This window comes from Antechinus flavipes, chromosome 6 (assembly GCF_016432865.1).
Source record: "Antechinus flavipes isolate AdamAnt ecotype Samford, QLD, Australia chromosome 6, AdamAnt_v2, whole genome shotgun sequence".
Taxonomy (NCBI): Eukaryota; Metazoa; Chordata; class Mammalia; order Dasyuromorphia; family Dasyuridae; genus Antechinus; species Antechinus flavipes.
Window position 1 is genome coordinate 252,994,327 of NC_067403.1, and position 25,735 is coordinate 253,020,061.

At 55.8% G+C, this 25,735-nt stretch overlaps 1 protein-coding gene across 6 annotated transcripts in view; it reads right to left on the minus strand.

Moving 5' to 3' along the window:
* Positions 1–25,735, minus strand: part of SYT7 (synaptotagmin 7) — an 88,336-nt gene that overhangs the window by 62,004 nt on the left and 597 nt on the right. The window lies entirely within an intron of this gene.

A 25,735-nucleotide genomic window follows, 5' to 3' on the forward strand; every position in this document is an offset into this window, starting at 1 on the left:
ACTCATAAGTGGGGCAGCTCAGGCAGAGAGAGGTTTTCCAGAACAAAAGCTCCCAGGACTGTAATGAAGCATGAGATCTTAGAGCCTCAGAGAGAACGAGGGGTGGGAGGGGCAGAGTCATTACTGCTGAAACGGAGAGGTTCTCAGGGCACTGCCCTGAGAGGACACTCGAGGGTACTCAAACAGCAGGTGGCTCTGAGCTCTCCGTGGTGCTGAAATCTCTGCTTCCCAGAGTTGCGTAATGCTGTCCATGGTTCTGAAACGGAGCTCGGCAGACGGGGTGGCTTCCCACCCAGGAATAAGTGTTGATTCAAGCCACTGTTTAAGAATAACTACCGAGGTTATTTCTTGTTTGTTTGTGTTTTCCCCATGATGAAACCGAGGTAATTTGTTCCTCCTTCCTCCAACATATTATCATCATTACCAACATTGCAGCTCAAATTTCTATAGTGCTTTAAGGGTTGCAAAATACTCAGGGCAACCTTGGGGAGGAGGTAGATGGTGCGAGTAGTGTTATTTCTATTTCTCCAACAGGTCCTTCCTGGGGAAAAGACAAGGCCTGACATAGTAACAAATATGTCTCCAAATCCACACCCCTCCTTTTTTTTTAACCTTCCCAGATGGAGGTCCCCTTTAAAAGCTAACCACCTATAAGATCTTGGCCACTGAGCCCCTTGAGTGATGGATTAAGAGGGAGGCGGTGGGCATCTGGACATGAACTTGGACACCCATCCAATAGGTTTTAATTAATGGGACATTGCCTATGTGTCTGAGACTCAGGAGAAGAAAAAGCTTCACATTTCCTCCAGGATCCCTCTATTATTTTTGCCAGATTTCAAACTCCTAACCGACCTCCTCTAGTAGGCAGGAGGAGGACTCAGTTTTAAATTGTCGCTTCCACATTTACTAATTCTATATCTTTAAACAATTCATTTGACCTCTCTGGTCCCAGTGTGCTCATGTGTAGAAAAAGAACCAAACTAGGTGACCTCGAAGCGTTTATCTTAGTTTAAAATCAAATGATTATGTATTTAGGCCTGGAAAGGGATCTTGAGGTCATCAAGGCCAACCTCTTCATTTTACAGGTCAGGAAACTGAGGCTCAGAGAAATTAAATCATTTGTTCAGGGTTCCACAGCTAAGAAGGTAGGATCTGAACCCAAATCTTAGGACCAATAAGAGGGAGGAACAGGATGTCAAATTTCAATTTAATAAACTATATTCTAACAATTAGACCTATTAAATAATGTAACCAACAGCCTCTGGAGGCAGTAGAGAGGCAAAAGAAAAAAAAAAGGGGAGGGGAACAACTGCCCTCAAGCAGCTTACATTCTATTCGAGCAAAACAACAGGGGCCCAAAATAGTATATACTAAAAGAGATACAAATAAGTATCCTGTTACATGGGGAAGAGAGAGCACTAGCAACTGGAAAGTGGAGGGAGCAGGAAGGGCTTTGTGGAGGAGGTACCGCTTCAAATTTCAAAAGACAGGCCATTTGTACCCTTCTCTCATAGTCAAAAATGGAAGCTGGAATGGATCACCCCCTTTCAAGCAAGCCATTTCCTTTCCTCTAAGACCTCAGTTTACCCATCTGTCAATGGCTCTTTGCAGACCCTTTTCACACTGGGCAGCCAAAGGAGACTCAAATATTGTTCCCTAGTAGGTGATACCAGATCTATGTCTATGGGGGGAAGAGGTTAATCCACCCATCAGCCAATCATCATTAGTATCAGCTAGGAACTGTGCTAGGGGGCCAGCGATACCAAGGCTAGCCCTGCAGGCCCGGGGAGGGGCAGTTAGCCAACAACTCTTTGACCACGCCCACAAGCTGCTGAGGCTCTGGTCCCCAGTCCAGGGACAGGGCAGGGAGGGGTGAGTAGGTGGGGGTGGAGCTGAGGGCAAAGGCACCAGTCCCAACATTGGCTCCCCACGCTGGGCATAGCTGGCCTGAGTCCGGTTCCAGGTGGGCGCCGAGCCCAGGAAGGAGGGCAGGAGCAGCAGACAGCCCTCGCCCGCCCGCCCAGCTCTCCCTGGCTGGCCAGATGGCCCGCTGATCTCCAATCGTCTCTGCTCTCAGCTGTAGCTGCTCCAGGCCCCCGGCCCAGCTCAGTCACAGCAAAGAGCTGAGCCAGCTCAGCTCAGCCTTGGCGCTCCCCTGCTCCGCCGCTCGCAGAAATCAAGCTGTTGCTATGAGGCTGTGCTGGGCCCCAGCCCCCAGCTCCGCTCCGGGGAAGGGGAGGGTGCCGAGAACAGGAAAGGGGGAAAAGAGCGAGACAAGTTAAGAGGAAAGGAGGCAGGGAAAGGAAAAAGAAAGGAAGGCAGGAATGAAGAAAAGGAGAAGGGAGAGGAGGAGGAGGAGGCCGAGAAGAGGGAGAGGGGAAGGAGGGAGGAGAGAAGGAGAAAGAGGAAAAGAGGAGATAAGGAGGAAGTACTAGAAGGGAAAAGAAGGAAAGCACAGGAGGAAATAAGGAAGAGGGCAAGAAAGATGATTGAGGAAGGGAGATGGAAGGAGGAAGAGGGGAAAGGGAGCAAGGAGAGGGAGGAGGAGGCCGAGAAGAGGGAGAGGGGAAGGAGGGAGGAGAGAAGGAGAAAGAGGAAAAGAGGAGATAAGGAGGAAGTACTAGAAGGGAAAAGAAGGAAAGCACAGAAGGAAATAAGGAAGAAGGCAAGAAAGATGATTGAGGAAGGGAGATGGAAGGAGGAAGAGGGGAAAGGGAGCAAGGAAAGGGAGAAGGAGGGCAAAGCAGAGTAAGGGGAGGGAGAAGACAGGGAGAAGAATGGAAGGGGTGGTGGGGAAGGGAAGGGAAAGAAGAAGGGCAGGGGATGGCAAAGCAAGAGGCAGAAGAGAAGGAAGAGGAGGCTGATGGGAAGAGGAATACTCTTGGCCACAAACCTGGCTTCCTCCTTCCTGGAGTCACCAGCTGATCCCTCCCCCTCCATACACAGCCGCCCAGCTCTCCTTCCCCATCACCACCCGGCTGGCTCCACTTCTTCAAGCCTCCGGGGGGTCATCGGCTTCTCGGGTCCCCATCCTGTCTCTCTTCCACAGACACAGGCACCCGCAAAGAATCCCATTCCTTATTTTATCTCGCCCTGAATTGGGAAGGGGGGATCCCAGGGGAGAAAGCACTAGTGGTTCAGTAGGAATCTCACTACCCTTGGGCAGCTTCCCAGCCACAGGGCCAGGGGCTCCTGGAGAAGCAGATCTGATCAGGAGACTAGGGAGAGTAGTGGTTAGAGCATGGATCTGGAGTCGGCGAGACCTTTCTGACACTTAACAAGTTGCAGGCTCCTGAGCAAGCTTCCTAAACTCTGTCAACCTCAGTTTCACATCTCTAAAATGGGGGTAATAACACTCAGCTCCCAGGGTTGCTGGGAAGGTAAAACCCACTCACTGTAGTGTTTTACTATATAGATGAGAGTCATCAAGGGATCGAAAATTCCAGAGTCACCATCATTTCCTGTAATTCCTTTATTCCTACTTCTTTTGGGGAGAACAAGGAGGCTGAAAGTCAGTCATTGCCCCCCCTCCCACAAGCTCCTCAAGAGGTCCTGACTACCCAGGGACGTGGGGATATTTCTCTTCTAAGGCCTCGGCTCAGTTAGGAAGGAAGAGGGGTCCTTGGCTCCGTGGGGCGTGTTGAGGCCCAGAAGGGGAGCTGGCCAGGGAACCGAACCCCTGGGAACAAGGATGGCCCATTTGGGCTCTGACCTCAGCCGCCCCCTTCTCCCCCAGGTGCCCTTTCCTGGGCTTTCTTTGGGCATCTCCGACTCTGTCTCATTGTAAATGATTTTTTTCCCAAGCAATTACTTCCTGCTAATTAGCTAGAGAAGCTGCCAGTCCCTGGGCCTCAGACTGACCCCCTTTTCTGGCTCACGGTGGGGACTGGGAAGGGGCGGGAGGCTGGTGATCTGAGCAGCAGCAGGAAGAGAGGTGGGGTCTGACCCCCGAGGAAAATGGCAGCCTAGTGACCAGGGAGAAAGCGGGCGGAGGGACCCTGTGCCTTCCGCGAGGGCCTCCTTCCCTCCTCCTGCCTTCCCCGGGCGAGGAGTTCAGCCACGCAGCCAACGGCACAGCTGGTCTCCCCCAGGGTATCCGGAACCAGGCCAGCACAGGGCATGATCCGGAGGGTGGGCACCGGGCCAGAGCCGGAGGGGCCGGGGGACATGGAGCCGGCAGCAGGGGAGAGACAGAGGCGATCAGATCATGGCAAGAAGCCTGGAAAAGGGAGCAGGGGAAGGAGGGTGATGCAGGGAAAGAATGATCTGAGCTACAGAAAGAGAGGGGAGACATCCTCCTGGGGGGGAGGGAGAAGGAAATGGAGCATGATGGAAGGAAGATGGATAGGGACAAAGGGGAAGGGAGAGGGTGGGGGCACTCACGGGGAGAGGGGGATGGAGGGACGGAGGAGAGGAGGGAAGGAAGGAGAAAAGTGCGGAAGGAAAATCCCAGGGAGAAAGGGAGGAGGGAGGCCGGAGTGGCAGCTTCCCACGGCCTGGCCCACGCCACGAGGAGGCTCTCTCCACGTCATCCCCCCACTTCACGTCATCGTCCTTGAGCCTCCCCTAATGTCAGCGCCCAGGCAGCCAGGCCCGCTCCCGCCTCCTCCAGCCCCGGCCACAGGTAGAGAGCGGCCGGGACTCTGCCAGGGCACGGGGCCAAGCCGCCTCCAGCTCCCGGCCTGCAGTCCAAGAGGAACCGAACCAGGATGATCTGATTGCGCCTTCCCACCTCGGCATTGACCTGGGCAGGGGCCGCGAGCTGGGGTCCCCCCACCCTGCACCGGGGCCCGGCAGCACCGGGAACCTCGGGAAGGGGAGCGGGCCTCGGGAGCCCCTGGCTGCCCTCCCCCCGGGTACCTGGCCTGCTCCGGCCCCATCCCCGGCCTCCTCTCCGAGGTGACCTTCACCCGCTCCGGCTCCCAGAGGACGAGTGTCCCATTAGAGCGGAGTCCCGCCGAGGGCAGGGGCGGTTTGCTTTCTCTGTGGCCCAGCGGTCAGCGCGGTGTCTGGCACAAAGGCCCCCGCAGATGCTTGTTAAGTGACCGAGGGGACAAAGCCACCCCCCCAAACTCCTCAGGGGAGCGGGACCTCGGCCACAAGGTCCGGCCTGGACAGATGGGCCAGCGCTTCCCCGAGCCGGACGCCTGCTTCCCGTCCCTCGTCCCTGGCCTGAGACGCTGCCGAGCCGCCGGGGGTCCTGACCCCTGCCCACCGTGGGGGCACCGGAAGCGAAGCCAGCGAAAGAATGAGGGGTGAACAAAACAAAGCAGGTGGGGGCAGGGCATCCACTGCTGCCCCGGGGTCAAGTCCAGCAGTCAGAGGGGGCAGAGGGCAGGGGAGGAGGGAGGGCAGTCCCCAGAGCTCTTCTTAGTCCAGAGCAGTCCTGGAGAACCTGGGGCCTTTGAAAAAGGGAGAAGGGAGAGCCTGGAACAGTAGGAGGACAAAGAGTGAGGCACTGTGTCTGAACCCACGGGTCGGCGCTTTTAAATTTACATCATCTGCCAGAGACTTGTAGGGATCACAGGCCTCCCCTCCCAGGACCAGTCAGTCTGCATCTATTAGGCGCCTACTATTTGTCACTACTGTGCTAAATACTGGTAGACCAAAGAAAGACAAAAACCAGTTCTACTTGTGGGGCATCACAAGGGCCTACTTTCCCAAGAGCCAGCCAGTCTGCATTTATTAAGTGCCTACTATTTGTCACACACTGTGCTAAATACTGGTAGACCAAAGAAAGACAAAAACCAGTTCTACTTGTGGGGCATCACAAGGGCCTACTTTCCCAAGAGCCAGTCAGTCTGCATTTATTAAGTGCCTACTATTTGTCACACATGTGCTAAATACTGGAAGACCAAAGAAAGACAAAAACCAATTCTATTTGTGGGGGATCACAAGGGCCTACCTTCCCAGGAACAGTCTGCATTTATTAGGCACCTACTATTTGTCACCACTGTGCTAACTACTGAAGGATCAAAGAAAAGCAAGTCAATTCTACTTGTGGGGATCACAAGGGCCTACCTTCCCAGGAACCAGCCAATCTGCATTTATTAGGCACCTACTATTTATCACGTACTATGCTAAGAATTGGAAGAACAAAGGAAGGCAAAAACCAATTCTACAAAGATCTGGATTCTAATCCTGGTTCTGCCTTCCTCACGTCCTTCCCAAACTTCAACTTCTTCTGGGATCAGAGGAGACAACAAAGAAAGTGTCCTGGATTTAGTGCCAGACAAACTGGATTTGAACCGCCCATCTGCTACCTGTTTTCTATGTGATTTGGACATTAAATCCTGAGTCCAAAGCAGGGGCTTTTGATTGGAGTCCAGGAGAAAGATCATTTTAGGGATTTAGGGGAGAGAATTTGGGTTCAAATCCCTTAGTCAAGTCCCTTAACCTGTCTGAGGCTGTTTCCTTACCTACATGACCTCTAAGGTCCCTTCCAGCTCTCATGAAAATTCTTGGGCCTCAGTTTCCATAAGTAAAAATTAAGAAAGTAATCTCTGACACTGCTATAATTATAACTTTGTTAAATAAGATTATTTAAGGCAGAAGGCAGCTAGATGGCGCAGCGGATAGAGCATCGGCCCTGACATCAGGAGGACCTGAGTAATCTTAAACACTTAATACTTCCTGGCTGTGTGACCCTGAGTAAGTCACTTAACCCCAATTGCCACAGGAAAAAAAAGAAAAGAAGAATATTTAAGGTAGGAAAATGTTTCACAAATGTTAAAAGCACTGGGGAAATGGGGATTATAGGACTTGCAAGTGCATCGCGATGCACAAATATACCACTAGGTTTCTACTGGGCTTATCCCCCAGAGAGATGCTAAAGAAAGGAAAGGGACCTGGATGTGCCAAAATGTTGGTGGCAGCCCTGTTTGTAGTGGCCAGAAACTGGAAAATGAATGGATGCCCATCCATGGGAGAATGGCTGGGGAAATTGTGGTATATGAATGTTATGGAATATTATTGTTCTGTAAGGAATGACCAGCAGGATGAATACAGAGAGGACTGGCGAGACTTACATGAACTGATGCTAAGTGAAATGAGCAGAACCAGGAGATCATTATATACCTCAACAATGATACTGTTTGAGGATGTATTCTGATGGAAGTGGATCTCTTCGATAAAGAGAGCTAATTCAGTTTCAACTGATCAAGGATGGACAGAAGCAGCTACACCCAAAGAAAGAACACTGGGAAACGAATGTAAACTGCTTGCATTTCTGTTTTTCTTCCTGGGTTATTTCTCCCTTCTGAATCCAATTCTCCCTGGGCAACAAGAAAACTGTTCGGTTCTGCACACATATATTGTATCTAGGATATACTGCAACTTATTCAACATGTAAAGGACTGCTTGCCATCTGGGGGAGGAGGTGAAGGGAGGGAGGGGAAAAACTGGAACAGAAGTGAGTGCAAGGGATAATGCTGTAAAAAATTACCCTGGCATGTTCTGTCAATAAAAAGTTATTAAAAAAAACAAATATACCACTAGGTTTCTACTGGGCTTATACCCCAGAGAGATGCTAAAGAAGGGAAAGGGACCTGTTTGTGCCAAAATGTTGGTGGCAGCCCTGTTTGTAGTGGCTAGAAGCTGGAAAATGAATGGATGCCCATCCATGGGAGAATGGCTGGGGAAATTGTGGTATATGAACGTTATGGAATATTATTGTTCTGTAAGAAATGACCAGCAGGATGAATACAGAGAGGACTGGCGAGACTTACATGAACTGATGCTGAGTGAAATGAGCAGAACCAGGAGATCATTGTATACCTCAACAACGATACTGTTTGAGGATGTATTCTGATGGAAGTGGATCTCTTCGAGAAAGAGAGCTTTAATTGATCAAAGATGGACAGAAGCAGCTACACCCAAAGAAAGAACACTGGGAGATGAATATAAACTGCTTGCATTTTGGTTTTTCTTCCCGGGATATTTCTACTTTCTGAATCCAATTCTCCCTGTGCAACAAGAGAACTGTTCGGTTCTGCACACATATATTGTATCTAGGATATACTGTAACCTATTTAACATGTAAAGGACTGCTTGCCATCTGGGGGAGGGGGTGGAGGGAGGGAGGGGAAAAATCGGAACAGAAGTGAGTGCAAGGGATAATGGTGTAAAAAATTACCCTGGCATGGGTTCTGTCAATAAAAAGTTATATATATATAAAAAGTTATATATATATATATATATATATATATATATAATATATATATATATATATATATATATATACACCACTAGGCCAGTATCTGTATTTCTGGCCCCTGGAGGGGACAGTCACGGTCCCACTGACCCATATGCACGTGGGAACAAGGACATTTAAAAACACGTCCTCCAAGAGCTGGACACCGAGGGGATGCTCATCATGGAGAATGGCTGAATAAGTCATGGGATGTGAATGTTCTGGAATATTATTGTTCTGTGAGAAACGACCAGCAGGAGGATTTCAGAGGGGCCAGGTGAAAGGAGCAGGACCAGGAGATCACTGTGCACAAGACTGTACGTCGATCAGTTCTGAGGGACGTGGCTCTCTTCAACAATGAGATGATTCAAACCGATTCCAATTATTCAGTGATGAAGAGAGCCCTCTACACCCAGAGAGGACTATGGGAAATGAGTGTGGACCACAACACAGCATCCTCGCTCCGTTATTTGCTTGCATTGTGTTTTCTTTCTGAGTTTTTCTTTTCTTCCTTTTTGTGCAACAAGATAACTATAATATGTAGACATATATTGTATTTAACTTATGCTTTAACATATTTAACATGTAGGGGACTGCCGCCAGCTGGGGGAGGGCACGGGGGGAAGGAGGGGAGAAGTTGGAACAGAAGGTTATAGAAGGGTCAGTGTTGGAAAAATTACCCACGTGTGCTTTGTAAATAAACAGTTTTAATAAATAAAAATAAAAAATAAAAACACGTCTTCTCCCTGCACAAGCTCACGTGCTTCCAGATACATCCCATTAGAGCGGAAGCTTCTTGAGGGGGAGGGATCATTGCACCTTCATCTGTGGATGGGGGATACCCAGCATGCTGCTTTCCACACAGCGGGTCCTTAGTAACGGCTGGCTAACGGACGGATGACGCATGAGGCTGCCCACTGGCTGATCCCTGCCTCCTGGCCGGTCCTGGGTGCGAGACGGGCTGCCCGTTCCTTCCCCCTCTCCCCACAGGAGCCCACCTCCTCCTTTTCTTCCCATTTCTGGAGGGGAGATTGCCCCACTTTTCTGCGCCCTCCCTGGGCACGTTCATCCCCATAAGGCCATGCGCCAGGCTGGCGGGGAGATCAGAACGAGCCCCAGAGTTGAAAGCAGAGCATCTGGGTTCAAAATCCAATCAGAAAGGCTTTGACCACACGTTTCCTGTCTCTAGGGCTGTTTCCCACCGATAAAATGCAGGTGCTGCTCTAAGGAGGCGACTTAGGCCACGAGTTCAAATCCCAGTTCTGCCACAGACCCCTAACACGGCCTTGAAAAATAAACAAAAATAAAAATAACCTATAGAGCATCGACGCAGAGTATTTCACTGGTCCCACAACATCCCATGAGGGCAGGTGCTGTTGTTACTCCCACGTTCAGAGAAGGAAGCTGAGGCGGAGAGGTTAGGAGAGCTCAGGGGCCAGTGAAAGGCCTGAAGGAAGATTTGAACTCGAGTTTTCTGGGCGCCAAGTTCCGCCACTCGGCCACCGTGGAAGCCGGTCCCTTCCCCGGCCTCCGTTTCCTTTTCTGTAAAACCAGAGCCTGGGCTCGGTGGCCGCTGAGGGCCCTCCAGGGCTCGCTCCTCCAGCCGGAGCCGCTGATCTACGAGTCCATGGCAGTGCCAGGGGCTGGCGGGATGCCAGGGAAGGAAGGCAGGAAGCTCAGGGGCTGCCTGGGGCCGTTCCCACAGCCCGCCTGCTCCCGTCAACAGGTACCCAGACGCGCGTCCGTGCCGCCCTCCGCCCGGGCAGGGGAGCCGGGGGCACTGCCGGGGAGGCTCCGTGCCGGGCTGTTCTCAGGACCCGGGGCTGGTTCTCAGGGCTCCCCGGCCAAGCTGGAGCCTCGGGGCTGAGCCCGGGGATGGGGGGGGCTTCAGGGCGAGCGGGGCCAGCAGACTCCAGGGAGAGCCGAGGTTGGGCCGGGCTGACCTCCCTCGGCCAGGATGACCTCCCTCGGCCAGGACTGACCTTCCTCGGCCGGGGCCGCTCTCCCTGCTGCCAGCCACCCCACCCCACCCCGTCCCCCTGCTCTCTCCTCCTCCCTGCCCAAGCAGCTTGGGAGCTCGGGGTATTTTTAGGCCTCAGCTGACAGGCTGTGAAATCACTCCCTTCGCACTTCCCCAGTCAGGAGAGGGCCGGGGGGAGGGGGGAGAAGGGATAGGGGCCCGTGGGGGCCACACGCAGCTTATTCTCCGGGCCTGGAGCACCGGGGAGGACGGTGGAGGTGAGACAATGCCGGAGGGAGGCTTCTTCAACCCCAGGCCTCCTCCTGCCGGTGAGAAGCCCTATCTCCAGAAAGAGGGAAACTGAGGCACGACGGTCACCTCTCCCCCGGGGACGTCCAACGCCCTGAGTCTCCGGGCCAGGGACAGAGGGCGCGGGACGAAGGCTGAGGCTTACAGACACAGGCGCAGAACAGACCGCTCTCCACGATCCGACTTCGGGATCCCCATCATCCCCACTCGGGGTCAGGGGCAGCCGCCCACCCTCCGGCCGAGGAAATCCCCGGAGGGACACGCTGCCGTTCCCAGCCACGGAGGCCCCCGGCCAAGAACCACAGGACAGGAAAGTGCGGGGATTCAGAATGTCCGGGGGAGGGGCCTCGCGAGGAGAAGACTGGAATGAATGAATGAACGCCTGCCTCCCCTTCCCAAGGCGGCTCCTCGTCCCTTGGGAGCAGTGACAGGTGACCAGAGCCCTGGCCCCGGCCCCGCCACCGACTAGCTTTGTGTGCCATTTCTCACAGTGTTTTCCTTCCTTTATCAATGGATGAATGAATGAATAAAAGAGCATTATTAAGTGCTTACTGTGTGCAGAGTGCTGTCCCAAGAGCTGGAGATACAACCGAAAAAAAGCGGGTCACGGACAGCCCGGAGGCTCCGGCGGCCAGACCCCAGAGTCCTCAGTGTCAGCGAAGCGCCTGACGAGGGTCTTAGGGAGGGACTGTTAGCTCTGGGAGGGCCCTCGGGAAAGCCACCGTGCTGGGGGCAGGACCTCACAGCTGGAGCCATTCGTGCAGGGGCCCTTGGCAGGAGCACCTGACGGGGCCCTCTCTCCAGAGCCCGGCGGCGGGGGCCGGTGCCCTGGCACCCGCCAAGGTGGGAAGGACCTTAGAGAGCCTTCATTGCGGCAAAGGGGGAGAAGAGAGGCAGAGGAAATACGGTCACTTCTTTGTGGGGGAACAGTCCCCCAATTCTGCATTTCATAGGCGGGGGGCAGGCCCGTGGCCTTGGGCGACTGGGAAAAGGTGGGGAGACCTGCTCAGGCTCAGAGCCGGTCCTTGTGCCAGGGGCCGTGGGCACAGAGAAGGGGGTGGCCCGCCTAGTTGCCCTGGAAACCAGCCTGGCATTTGTGGCTACTCGAGCTCAGCCTCAGACACGCCATGTGGCACCTGAAGGTTCCGCTCTGCCACCCGTGGCCCCAATCCAGAGCCTCGGGGGACGGCCTCATCACACGCCTGCCAGACCACGGCAACGGGCCCCCTCAGGAGAAATATTCCCTGCCCGGCTCGGTGCCCCCTCATCCCCGCCATCCCCTCCCTGACTGGCCACGCCACGTCCGGCTGCAGCGTTTCAGCTCGGCTCAAAGTCCGGCTGCAAGGGGCCGCCCCGTCCCAAAGCCCCTCAGGGTCACAGGTCAGAGAGGGGCACTCGGGCCCAGCTCGTCTCCCTTTTAGGGGCGGCTCCCCGAAGTGGAACCGACCCGGAGACTGGAGACGGACGGGGGTCCTGGTGTTGGCTCCGTGATCTCGGGTCAGCAGCACCGGAACCTTTGAGCCCGCTCTTCCTCCTTTACCGAAGGGGGAGGTTGGATCATATGATTCATGTTTTGTGGCCAAAGGGAACGGGTTCGAATCCCTCCTTGGACACTTACTAGCCGTGAGCCCCGTTCTTTGTCTGTAAAATGAGAGGACTGGTCTAGAGGACTCTAACTTTAAGTCGTGGCCCCTCCTCCCGTGGGAGAAGGCCTCTGATGGAGACAAAGACAGATAAAAACCCCACAGGCCCCGGAAGAAGCCTCCAATAGTAGGGAGGGATGAGGGGTACAAAGTGCTATGAGACTGGATGAGGGAGGGACCTGGACCAGCTGGGGAAATCAGGGAGGTCTTCCCCAAGGAGGCTCTGCGGCCTCTGAAGCGTGAGCCAAGGATCTCGGGGGCAGACCGGTGGCTCTGGGAGGACCCGTAGGAACTTCGCCAGCGGGCAGGAGCCCCCGATGGCCCTCCCTCTACAAGTCTCCAGTTCCAGATGGGAAACTCTTTGAGGGGGCCCCCCTCCTGCCTGATCCTGCCCCCTCCTGCCCCCTCCTGCCCACAGCGCCGATGGCATCTTGGAGCAGAGCAAGACCTAAGAGATGAAGAAACTGAAAGGGACGGAGCCAAGGGCACACAGTCAGCCATCACGAAGCCTTCAAGCTGAGCCACAGCACTGGAGCATCCTAGAGCTGTGCAGGGGAAGGGGGAGATGTGCACAGTGCCTACTGTGCGCCCGGCACCGGGTTAAATGCACATTGGGCCCTCACAACAACCTGGCGAGGAGGCGTCATCCTCGTTTGGGAGCTGAGGAGACTGAGGCAAACAGGAGTCTTGGGCCTTGCCCAGCTGGAAGCCTCCCTACCTCCAGCCCCGGGGCTCTATTCACCCAGATGCCTCCATTATATTTTGTCATGGATCCCTTGGACCTCATCTCGAAATAACACTAAAATGCACAAGATCTCCAAAGGAAACTAATCATAATGACATCCAGTTATCAACTTTTTTCAATGTACTGACCCCAAGCTAAGAATCCTCCTTATAACATATGTGGCAAGGGCCTGGCACACAGTAGGTGCTTAATCAATGCTTATTGACTGACTGCTTCTTGCGCCAAGGCTTTCAGCTTTTTAATTTCCCACGATTCTCTCCAGAGCAGGAGTCGGGGCCGCCGCTGAGCCAGGAGTCAGGGCCACCGCTCCGCCAGGCCGCCGAGGTCCCCGGGAGCTTTGGATGGCGATGAGGAGGGCCGAGGTGGGCACTGCTGGCAGACACGGCAGCACGGGCAGAGGAAGGACTGGCAGGCTGGCACCGGGGACGGGGATCAGAGGAAGAAAAACCCCACAGCCAGGTCAGCCCCTAACTGGTTTCCTGCCCAGGGCCCGGTCTCGGAAGCGGCCTTCGGTGGGCAGCAGCTGCGTCGCCTCCGGGAGGGGCTGCTCCCAGGGACAGCCGCCCTCGTTTTCCCAACGTGGCTAATTAGAACCGAGGACAGGGAGGAGGGCGTGAAGGAGGAGGAGGAGGGAGAGCCAGACCCTCCTCAGAATACAGATCCCTGCTTTCCTCCACTTTAGCCCCAAGGGAAAACCAGAAGAGAGACTTAATATATAATAATCCTCTGCGTGGTATTATTACCCAGGCTGCCAGTGTCATGTGAGCGGGCCGGTTCTGCCTGGAAGGAGCTGACGAGGGGCCGGGAGCTCGGGGAAGGGCCGGAGGGCCCTGGGAGAGGCCGAGGTGGGCGGCCAGAGCCCGGGCGGTCCCGGGGGCAGAGGCTCCAGCGGCAGGAGGAGGTCTGGGCTGAGTGATGGCCGTCCATCCCCCCAGCCCCCGCCCCGCTTCCTCCGACCTGTGGTAATGAGACGGATCCAATTTGTACTCAGGGCCCCGCCGGGAGCAGCTGCCGCGGCAGGGTTTAAAGTAATTTAATTGGACACATTAGCCACACAGCTCTCTCCTCTGCTTCCCCCCTCGAGCTCCCTCCCTTTGGTGCTCCCCCCGACTCCTTTCCTCGGAGGCTGGGCCAGGGCCTTCCCCCACTGATGGCCCTTCCTTCCCTCCCTTCTGGACGCCCTGTCTGTCCTTCCCCGGAATCAACACCGTGATGACCCGGAACCCTCAGCCTGTAGAGTATCCTAGAACAACCATCTCTATTCCATCACGTTCTACGTCTCGGGGAGTTCTAGATCGCCAGCCTGGTCCCTTGTTCTAAGATCCCCCAACTCTGGACCACCATCCCAACAGATGTTCCTCCCTCCAGCTGGAACGCCTCTGGAGGCCTATTTCCATCCCGGCCCGGCCACAGCAGCTTAGATCTGGGAGTGACCTTCGGGACAATCTGGGCCACGTCACTCACGATAACAGAAGCGGGCACAAACGCCCCCGGGGGGCGGGGTCCGAGGTCCCACAGCTGGCAAGCAGCAAAAGCGAGGCTTCTGGCCCCGCTTTGTGGTTCGCTCCCCGGGGGACGCCGGGCCGGCCACTTAAGTCCTGATCCTCTTAAAGACTTAGAGTCCGGCTCCTCTGCTGGGAGATGAGGGGATTTCTAGGCCAGACGATTTCTCCGGGAGGAGCCGCCTGCCCCGGTGGCTCTCCTGCGGCTAATCGGCGACTCTGGGCCAGTAACTGCCCCACCCGGGCCGGTTCCTCGGCTCTCCAACGGCCCAAGTGAATGAGGTGCTCTCTGGGGCCCTGCGCTGACTAGTCTAAGGCATCACAGCTCCATGTGGGGTCATACAACTGAATGTGGGGCCACAAAATTCTAATTTATTATGAGTAAATGTTTCCTTTGTAAGCCTATTTTACATATCCAGGTACTCAGGCTCGGGCAAAAGTTTCTTGGGCAAAAAGAGGCCACGAATGGAAAAATTTTAAGGAGCCTTGGTCTAAGGCACCTTCTGGTATGGGCCAAACACCTGGGCGGGGACCGCTGTCCAAATGGGCAGGTCAAAGGTCACAATAATAGGGCAGCTAGATGGCGCAGATGGCAGAACACCGGCCCTGAAGTCAGAAGACCTGAGTTCAGATCCAGCCTCAGACACTTAATACTTTCTAGCTGTGTGATCTTAGGCAAGTCACTTACCCCAATTGCCTCAGAGAAAGAAAGAAAGAAAGAAAGAAAGAAAGAAAGAAAGAAAAGAAAGAAAGAAAGAAAGAAAGAAAGAAAGAAAGAAAGAAAGAAAGAAAGAAAGAAAGAAAGAAAGAAAGAAAGAAAGAAAGGAAGGAAGGAAGGAAGGAAGGAAGGAAGGAAGGAAGGAAGGAAGGAAGGAAGGAAGGAAGAAGGAAGGAAGGAAGGAAGGAAGGAAGGAAGAAGGGAAGAAAAAAGGAAGAAAGAAAGAAAGAAGGGAAGAAAGAAAGAAAGAAATGGAAAGAAAGGAAGAAAGAAAGAAAGGGAAAGGAAGGAAGGAAGGAGGGAGGGAAGGAAGGAAGGAAATCATAATAACCTTCACCAGCTTTTTAGCCGAGTCAAAAATTCCTACCCATTACTTCACATTAGTGCGCTCTTTCTCTTATCTCCTTCTCCTCTTTTTTCTCTTTCACTGTCTCTGTGTCTGTCTCTCCTCTTGGTCTCTCTTTTTTCTTCTCTTTCTCTGTCTCTGTCTCTGTCTCTCTCTCTGTCTGTCTCTCTCTCTCTCTCTCTCTCACACACACACACACACACACACACACACACACGTGCTTTCTTCAGCCGTGGAGGACTTGATTTCTCTCTGTTGGGCCCTTATCAGAGAAAGGAGCAGATGGGTAAACTGACAGCAGAAGTGCTCCAGAGGAGGATGGGGAGGAGACACACAGTGATCACTTAAAAGCGCTTGGGAAGGCTGCTTCAAAGAATAGCAGATACGGGGGAGCTGGGGAACAACACAGCAACCGCCCAGAAGCTTCTGAAGCCTTGTTCTGTGTGGCCCGAAGGACGGGGCCAGAAGCGACGGCCCAAGTCATAGATGCAGAGTCCGGCTCAGCGATTATGAATTGTCCGGAGGGGAAATGGGCTACCGCGTGGCGAAGACTTTGGTCCTCACGGGAAACCTTCGAACAGAAGCTAAATGTCTACTGATATTAACTCTACAGTACAAGTTTTATGGGGAGGGTCAGGTGGGACAAAATGACTTCAGAGGTCCCTTCCAACTCCAGGATTCTATGATTTTATCATTGTGACATTCCCTGTTCTAAGGGCCCCCCCAGCTCTGACATTTCTTGTTCCAAGGTCCCCCTCTTTCTGACATTCCTTGTTCTAAGGCCCTCTCCCTCTAACATTCCCTGTTCTAAGGTCCCTCTCTCTGACATTCCCTGTTCTAAGGTCCCTCACTCTGACATTCCCTGTTCTAAGGTCCTCCCCCCCGCTCTGACATTCCCTGTTCTAAAGGCCCTCTCCCTCTGACATTCCCTGTTCTAAGGGCTCTCTCTCTGACATTCCCTGTTCTAAGGGCCCCCCCCCCCCGCTCTGACATTCCCTGTTCTAAGGCCTCTCCCTCTGACATTCCCTGTTCTAAGGTCCCTCTCTCTGACATTCCCTGTTCTAAGGTCCCTCACTCTGACATTCCCTGTTCTAAGGTCCCCCCCCGCTCTGACATTCCCTGTTCTAAAGGCCCTCTCCCTCTGACATTCCCTGTTCTAAGGGCTCTCTCTCTGACATTCCCTGTTCTAAGGGCCCCCCCCCCCCGCTCTGACATTCCCTGTTCTAAAGGCCCTCTCCCTCTGACATTCCCTGTTCTAAGGCCCTCTCCCTCTGACATTCCCTGTTCTAAGGGCTCTCCCTCTGACATTCCCTGTTCTAAGGCCCTCTCCCTCTGACATTCCTGTTCTAAGGGCTCTCCCTCTGACATTCCCTGTTCTAAGGCCCTCTCCCTCTAACATTCCCTGTTCTAAGGCCTCTCCCTCTGACATTCCCTGTTCTAAGGGCTCTCCCTCTGACATTCCCTGTTCTAAGGGCTCTCCCTCTGACATTCCCTGTTCTAAGGCCCTCTCCCTCTGACATTCCCTGTTCTAAGGCCCTCTCCCTCTAACATTCCCTGTTCTAAGGCCCTCTCCCTCTGACATTCCCTGTTCTAAGGGCTCTCTCTCTGACATTCCCTGTTCTAAGGTCCCTCTCCCTCTGACATTCCCTGTTCTAAGGTCCCTCGCTCTGACATTCCCTGTTCTAAGGTCCCTCGCTCTGACATTCCCTGTTCTAAGGGCTCTCCCTCTGACATTCCCTGTTCTAAGGTCCCTCTCCTTCTGACATTCCCTGTTCTAAGGTCCCTCGCTCTGACATTCCCTGTTCTAAGGTCCCGCTCTCTCTGACATTCCTTGTTCTAAGGGCTCTCCCTCTGACATTCCCTGTTCTAAGGTCCCTCTCTCTGACATTCCCTGTTCTAAAGGCCCTCTCCCTCTGACATTCCCTGTTCTAAGGTCCCTCTCCCTCTGACATTCCCTGTTCTAAGGGCTCTCTCTCTGACATTCCCTGTTCTAAAGGCCCTCTCCCTCTGACATTCCCTGTTCTAAGGTCCCTCTCCCTGTGACATTCCCTGTTCTAAGGGCCCTGCCCCGCTCTGACATTCCCTGTTCTAAAGGCCCTCTCCCTCTGACATTCCCTGTTCTAAGGGCCCCCCCCCCCCGCTCTGACATTCCCTGTTCTAAAGGCCCTCTCCCTCTGACATTCCCTGTTCTAAGGGCTCTCCCTCTGACATTCCCTGTTCTAAAGCCCTCTCCCTCTGACATTCCCTGGTCTAAGGCCCTCTCCCTGTGACATTCCCTGTTCTAAGGGCCCCCCCCGCTCTGACATTCCCTGTTCTAAAGGCCCTCTCCCTCTGACATTCCCTGTTCTAAGGGCTCTCCCTCTAACATTCCCTGTTCTAAGGTCCCTCTCCCTCTGACATTCCCTATTCTAAGGGCTCTCCCTCTGACATTCCCTGTTCTAAGGCCCTCTCCCTCTAACATTCCCTGTTCTAAGGGCTCTCCCTCTGACATTTCCTGTTCTAAGGCCCTCTCCCTCTGACATTCCCTGTTCTAAGGGCTCTCCCTCTGACATTCCCTGTTCTAAGGCCCTCTCCCTCTGACATTCCCTGTTCTAAGGCCTCTCCCTCTGACATTCCCTGTTCTAAGGCCCTCTCCCTCTGACATTCCCTGTTCTAAGGGCTCTCCCTCTGACATTCCCTGTTCTAAGCCCTCTCCCTCTGACATTCCCTGTTCTAAGGGCTCTCCCTCTGACATTCCCTGTTCTAAGGCCCTCTCCCTCTAACATTCCCTGTTCTAAGGGCTCTCCCTCTAACATTCCCTGTTCTAAGGCCCTCTCCCTCTGACATTCCCTGTTCTAAGGGCTCTCCCTCTGACATTCCCTGTTCTAAGGGCTCTCTCTCTGACATTCCCTGTTGTACTATCCCTCCCAGCTCTAACATTCTAAGCTCTATATTCAAGCCTCCCAGTCCAGTCCTCCTATAATCATGTCCAGCCCCAGCTCCACTCCTACTGTCAGTCTGGGGTCTGGCTTTTTAGCTTCCGGGGGCAGTGTCCCTGTAAATCTCACCCAAAAGGCCGCAGAAAATGAGGGAAGACATGGCAGGACCCTCGGGCACTGAGGGGGAAGGAGGGGAGGAGGGACGGGCAGCTCCTAAAAGCCTTCCTGGCAGCCACTGTCAGGCCCAGAACGTCAGGAGACTGGGAAGAGACAAAGGGCACCATTGCTGACCCAGGCTGCCTTCTGAGCCTTATCTGGGTCATGGGGGGGGGGAGGTGGAAAGCCAGGGGACCCCTCCTCAGAATAACACTTCTAAAGCAAAACCCAGAGACTTAGAATTACCAGAGGGACTGACTGCCTGCTGCGAAACAGAGAGCTGAGCTTTTCCCTTGCAGGGTCAGGGACCCCCGGCTGAAGGACCCCAGTCTGGTCCAACCCCCCTCGTCTGACAGAGAAAGCAGAGCCCAGGTACACTTGGGCTACGGGTAACAGAGCAGGAGCCTAGAATGCGGGCCCAGGACCCCCGATACCACGCTGCCTTTTGTGGGTCCCGGTACGTTGTGCCCTGCCCTCGCCGGGGGGCCCAGGAGGGAAGCCCCAGCGGAGAAGGCCACGGGGCAATGGAAGGCAGCAAGCCCCGGCAGGGTGGGAGGGCCCAGGGAGGGCTGCCTCCCCCTGCCCGGGGAGTTCTCCTGGGCCCGGCTGCCAGTTCCCCTGGCACACCTACAAGTACCTCACTACAAATAAACTCATTAAGGGCTGTTTACAGCTTGCCCGGGTACTCAGATTAGTGCAGTTATTAGAGTGGGCCAGCTGCTGCACGAGCCCAGAGCCTCCCCTCCCCCTCCTCGGGCGGGCGCACACACAGGGCACGTGCCCCTCCCCTGCCCGCCGCCCGCCCCGGAGCACGCAGACTCACACGCGCGCATCGCACTTCTGCGGGCTCGCCTCTCTCTGGGGAGACACTCACGTCCCTGCCGGGAGCGCTGCCCCAGCATCCTCTCCCCGAGCCAGGGCCGCCAGATCCCACAGCCCTCCGCGGGCCCCACGGCAGCCCCGCTCTCTACTTCTGTGTCACCCCCGGGTCAGAAGGGGAAACCGAGGCTGGGGGCCCAGACCCGAGCAGACAACACCGTCCCCAGCCCCCGGGGGCACCGGGTCACCCGGATCCCCCCGCCAGGGCCCAGACCCGAGCAGACAACACCGTCCCCAGCCCCGGGGGCACCGGGTCACCCGGATCCCCCCGCCGGGGCCCAGACAGAGACGCCTCCAGCCTCTGGTGACTTCCTCCTGCCGTTGTGACTGCACTCAACAAGTCCGGCCAGAGCCGGCCCAGACTCCCGGGCCCAGGACGCGGAGAGCCGTGGCTCTCCCCAGAGCTGCCGGCCAAGGTCACGGCCAGAGGGCCGGCTCCTGGCCCCAGGCACAAGCCTTTCCACAGGTTCCCTGCCTGTGCCAACTCCACTAACCGCTGGCGAATTAGAGCGGAGGATTTTCCTACCCCTTGGCCAGAGGTTGGCCCCGGCCCAGCGGGTTCCCCCAGACTCCTTGGCAGGTCAGAGACCTTTCCCCATGAATCTGGCACCACCTGCCCCGGCCTTGGCACAGGCGGGCTTGGCAGCGTTGCCGCGGGCATCTGTCCAAGGGCAGAGAGGGCCGACCTTACCCAGCGTTCTCTGCCACGCTCCTGCCCCGTGAGCGCGCTCCCACAGGAAACCGAACCCTCACCCCGGCCCACACGGGCGGCATCTGCCACGAAGGGGCGACCCCTGCCCGCCAGCCCCGGCTGCCCTTCTGTGTGTCTGCCTGTCCGGCTACTCCAGCCGGGCCCCCTGGGAAAGGCAGAGTCACTGAAGATTCCATAGCAGCTGCTGGAGCAATCTGGGGTCCCCGGGGAAGCTAGAGGTGGGGGGAGGTCAGACAATCACGGGAAAACAAGAGGGGCGCCGCGGGCGACCTCTAGAACCTCCCCTCCAAGTCTCTCCCCAGCCCGGCCTCCAGGCTCAACCCCTGACAGTCCCCCACGGGGGCCCTGCCCGGTGTGGGAAGGGGGCACTGCAGGGTGGGCAGTCACCACTGAGATGGCGCGCTCTTCCCCGGGGCTGCTCCCTCCCAGATCAGCCTTTCACCTGTGGCACATTCGGGTGCCAGCTGCCTCCCAGCCTCCTCTTCCCGACTCCGCTGCCCCCCACCCTGGAGGTGGGAGGGGGCTGAGGTCAGGATGCTGCCTTGCTGTCCCACCCACCTCAGAGGCGGCTTCTCGGGCCCCTCCCAGCGTCCTTGGCCATCAGCTGATCCAGGGCCGCTCCACGGGCCCTCCCCACAGAGGGCTCAATGGGGCCGTCTCCACAGTGACGGCTCTGGAACGAGCTCCAGAGTGGGGGCCCTGGGGCTGCAGCCCCTTCTGGGCCGCCCAGCCTCAGGAGAGCTTGACCCAAAATCGAGGGCCACCATCACCTGGCCACGCTGGCGGTGAGTGGGGGCTCCCTGGGCCTGGAGAAAATGGGTCTGGGGGCATCAAAGGGCCTCATCCTCAGCCTCTACTCAGCTCCTGCCACTCGGAACAGCCCGGGATGCTATCCTGCCCACTGTCCACAGCACTGACTCTACCTCTCAGGTCGTCCTCCCCTCCAGGGCCAAGTCCTCCACCAGGACTCCCGTCCTCTGCACCCTCCTTCCCCTCTTTCCTCGGTGTCCCTGGGCCAGCGGTCCAGGTGCTCATCTTAGAGAGGGAACAGGGAGGTGAGCCCTCCGTGCCTCAGTTCCCTTAACTTTAAAACAACGGGGCTGGCCAAAGTGATCTAAGGTTCCATCTTCCTTCTGGTGGTAAGGTTCCTCCAAACTCCGACATCCAGGTTCTAAGGTTCATCCCAGCTTTCACCATCCATTCTCTTTTAAGATCACTCCAGCCCTAACATCCTAGGTTCTAGGCTCCCCCAAGTTCGACAGCCAGTGTTCTCAGCTCCCACTCAGCAATGACAACCTGTGTTCTAAGTTCCTGTCTAATCCCGGCAGGATTAGGGTCCTGTGAGCTAAACTCTCATCTAGCTCTGATATTCCATGTTCTAAGCTCCCACCCATCTCTGACATCCTGTGTCCTAAGCTCCCGCCTGGCTCTGACAGCTTGGGTTCTAAGCTCCAACTGGCTAGGACATTTTGTGTTCTAAGCTCCCATCCAGCTCTGACAGAATGTTTTAAGCTCCTGCCTAGATCTGACATTCCATGTTCTAAACTCCCACCTAACTCTGACATTCTGTATTCTAAGCTCCGTCTGGCTCTGACATCCTGTGGCTCTGAGAGTCTAGGTTCTCAGCTCCCACTCAGCAATGATGACCTGTGTTCTAAGCTCCTCTCCAGTTGTGACAACCTGAGCTCTAAGCTCTCATTCAGCAGTCACAGCCTGTATTCCATGCTCCCATCCAGCTGTAACAGTCCAGCTTTTAAACTCCCGCCCAGCTTTGACAGTCTGTATTCTAAGTTCCGTCTGGTTCTGACAGCTTGTGTTCTAAGCTCCCATTTGGCTCTGACAGTCTGTGTTCTAAGCCCCCATCTGGCTCTGACATCCTGTGGCTCTGAGAGTCTAAGTTCTCAGCTCCCACTCAGCAATGATGACATCTGTGTTCTAAGCTCCTTTCCAGCTTTTAAGCTCCCACCTGGCTTTGATAAGTTCCATCTGGTTCGGACAGCTTGTGTTCTAAGCTCCCATCTGGCTCTGACAGCCTGTGCTCTAAGCTCCCATCTGGCTCTGACAGCCTATGTTCTAAGCTCCCATCTGGCTCTGACAGCCTGTATTCTAAGTTCCCATTTAGTTCTGACAGTCTGTGTTCTAAACTCCCATTTGGCTCTCACAATTTGTGTTCTAAGTTCCATCTGGTTCTGACAGCTTGGGTTCTGATAGTCTGTGTTCTAAGCTTCCATCTGGCCCTGACAGCTTGGGTTCTAAGCTCTCATCTGGATCTGACCATGTGTGTTCTAAGCTCCCATTTGGCTCTGACAGTCTGTGTTCTAAGCTCCCATCTGGCTTTGACAGCCTGTATTCTAAGTTCCCTTTTAGCTCTGACAGCCTGTGTTCTAAGTTCCCATCTGGCTCTGACAGCCTGTATTCTAAGTTCCCATTTAGCTCTGACAGCCTGTGTTCTAAGCTCCCATTTGGCTCTCACAATTTGTGTTCTAAGTTCCATCTGGTTCTGACAGCTTGGGTTCTGATAGCCTGTGTTCTAAGCCCCCATCTAGCTCTGACAGCTTGGGTTCTAAGCTCCCATCTGGATCTGACCATGTGTGTTCTAAGCTCCCATTTGGCTCTGACAGTCTGTGTTCTCAGCTCCCGCTCAGCAATGATAACCCTTGTTCTAAGCTTCCACTCAGCTGCGACAGCCTGTGTTCTAAGCTCCCGTCCAGCTGGGACATTCTGCGTTCTCGGGTACTTCTTGGTTCTAACATCCTCCAAGCCAATGCCTCCGGATGCCAGGCAGCCCGAGAGCTCGGTGCCCAGGCTGCAGAGCCGGGAGGGCAGGCAACGGTCCCCCGGCTCCCCTGGCTGGCGGGCCGGCTTCCTCTCCCTGTCCCCAGCTATTCACTCCCCACAAGGTCACCTCTCCCTCTCTGCTGGCTGCCTCGGCGCTGCCCGAGCCTGCCCACTGCAACACTGGCCCCTACAGGCCAGCGGAGGCCCTGCCCGGCCTCGGGGAGGGAGGGCTGGAGGGAGGCTGAGCTGGGAGGAAGGAGGGCACAGGAGAGGAGGCGAGAGGGGAAATGTCAGTGGGAGAAAGCAGAGGACAATGGGACATCTGTGGAAAGGGGGGGATGGCTCGAGGCTAGGCAAGAGAGCAAACGAGAAATAGGGAGGGCACAGGCGAGAGATGGGGAAGGGATCCCCCGTGGCTTTCCCTCCCGGACCCGTGGGGGCCTCTGGGGGGAGGGGGCCCCTCATCTGAGCTTAGGCTTCCTCAGCTGCTGGTGAGTCACAGATGAGGGAAGGGAGTTTCTTCTCTTGTTCTTTTAGGTCTGAACTGGGCCTGAGGTTCCCTCGGTGAACCTTGAGGATCCCTTGAGGGGAATGGGGGCATCACCCGGGGCAGGGGCTCAGCCCCCTCCCCACGTAGCCTGGCCAGGGAGCCAGCGGTTCCCTGCTGGGCCGGGGTCCTGAGGCATACATGGGAATGGCTCCCAAGGCTGACCAAACCAAAGTGGGGGAGCGAGATGGGGAGAGGTTAAGGGTGCTCCTGGGCCGGGGAGAGGGAGCGCAGCCACAGGTCTCCCGGGGGACGGGGTGGGGAAGGGGCCCGGGGCACATGGACCATGAGTTGGTATATAGCGGGTGCCCTCATGGGGAAGATGGAAGGCTAAGGTCAGAGGGGCCATTGGGTGAGCAGTGTTAGGAGGGCAAGGGGGGACATCAGAGGAAGGACAGCTCCCCGTCACTGCAAAGGGGGCAATGATGGCAAGATTTCTCCAAGGGAGAGAGGTCTGGGGGGGCAGTGAGGGATCTGGGGAGCCCACAGCCTCTGAGGTCCAGCCAGAAGGGCCTCCCTCCTGCTCCGGCGTTCCAGTCGGCCTGGGGGCAGCCCACGTCCCGGGGGGGGGAAGCAGCCCCCCTTCCCCCATCCACTCTGCTGGGATGATTGACCCCCCAAGTAGGGGAAAGAGACTCCGTTCTGAGCAACTCCCACCGCTGCTGGAGAGCCTGGGTGCTCCCGGCAGGATGGGCAGATGCCTTGGTGGCAGGCTAGGGAGGATAGAAGTAGCAACAGGGAGAAGCAGGGGGTGGGAGAAGCTGGCATCCTGCAGGCGCTTCCTTCCCCTCCTACCCAGAACCTTAAACCTCAGCCTGGGCTCCCTCTGGCACAGTGGTAGTTACCAGGAGAGGAGGAGATACCTGGACATGTGACGTCATCAAAGGGAGGTAGAGGAGGGACAAGGGGACCTCTCTGTTCCTCCTGGAGTGGGAGAAGGTCAGCTCTCCCACGATCCGTTTTCTCTCCCCCCAGGACACACAGGTGGTCTCAGAACCAAGGGAACTGACATGGGGAGGGGACTTTACGGGATCCTGTCCCGTCTGCTCCGGCCTGAAGCAGACTGGGCTTGAGGGAAGGGGGGGCTTGCTACAATAATGACCTCCTCCAGTCCTGCTCTGAGATGTGGGCACAGGGATACAAGAACGGGAGGAGGCTTCTGGGAGCAGGGCTAAATGGCAGCTATAATGGGGCTCTGGCCCCTTTCTGCCATAAATCCTCACTGAGCTACTCTCAGAGAGCTTTGAGATCCTCCTGCCTCTGTAAAAGAGGGATCTGTTGAGATTTCTACAGACTTGGGGGATGGGGCTGTCCCAGCTTCTGCTCCCCTCCTCATCCTCTGGGGTGCTCATTCCCACTAGAGCTGGAAGGAAGAGGAAAGGAGCCCCCTTTCCAAGGAAGGTGCCTTGAGCTGGGGGCTGCCGGAGCTAGTAAAAAAGGGGGCAGTCGCCGGGGGCCGAAGGAGGGCCAAGGGAAGGGGGCATTCCCTCTGCAGGTCCTGCGGGGGACGGGAGCGGAGTCGGCCCTTGGGGAGGGGTCGAGGCACCAAGAGGGCAGCTACAGGTGGCGAGCAGGAAGCAGCCCTGCTAGGATTTCTCTGCTGCTGGGTTGCCAGCTAGATAGGGCAGAGGGAGGTTTCTCTGGGGCCGTGAACAGGCAGTGAGTACCATCCCTCCCCAACACACACACACACACACACACACACACTCACACACCCCAGAAATAAGAGCGTAGTGAGCCTCTCCGGCCCAGACTGGCAAAAGGCCAGAAGGATATTTCTTTGATAAGGATCAAAAGCTGATCTACATAAAACGCCAGTTATTGTTATTAGGGCTGGCACCATCTCAGCTCACCCCGGTGCCCTCGCCAGCCCCGAGGGCCACCTTCTTCCTCAGCCACCGGCCCTAGCAGCTTCCCCCACGGCCCCCCTCTGGGTAGCCCCTTTTTCGTTCCCTCTCCCCCTCCCCCATATACTCACAGAGCACCCCCTTCCCCCCCAGGGTCATACAAAAGCCAGTTCCCTCTGCTCTCTCCCAGACACCCTTGCTGTCTCGGGCCAGCAGCCCTGATAGCTGCCTGGGCCGCCTGCTAAGGCCAGTTTCCCCCCAGGGGCTCTGGGGGCCACTGAGGGGGGGCAGCCGGCCCCTCGGGGAGCCCCTGGCCGTGAGGAGGCAGCTGCTCTCGCACTGCCACACACGCTGTCCTTGGACCACTGGCAGGGAGGTCCTTTCGGGAGACGCGAGGCTGGCACAGGGCAGCGAGACTACCATAACCTGGGGGGGGGGTGGATAGAAAAAGAGAGTGAAAGGGGGATAGGGCAGCGAGACTAGC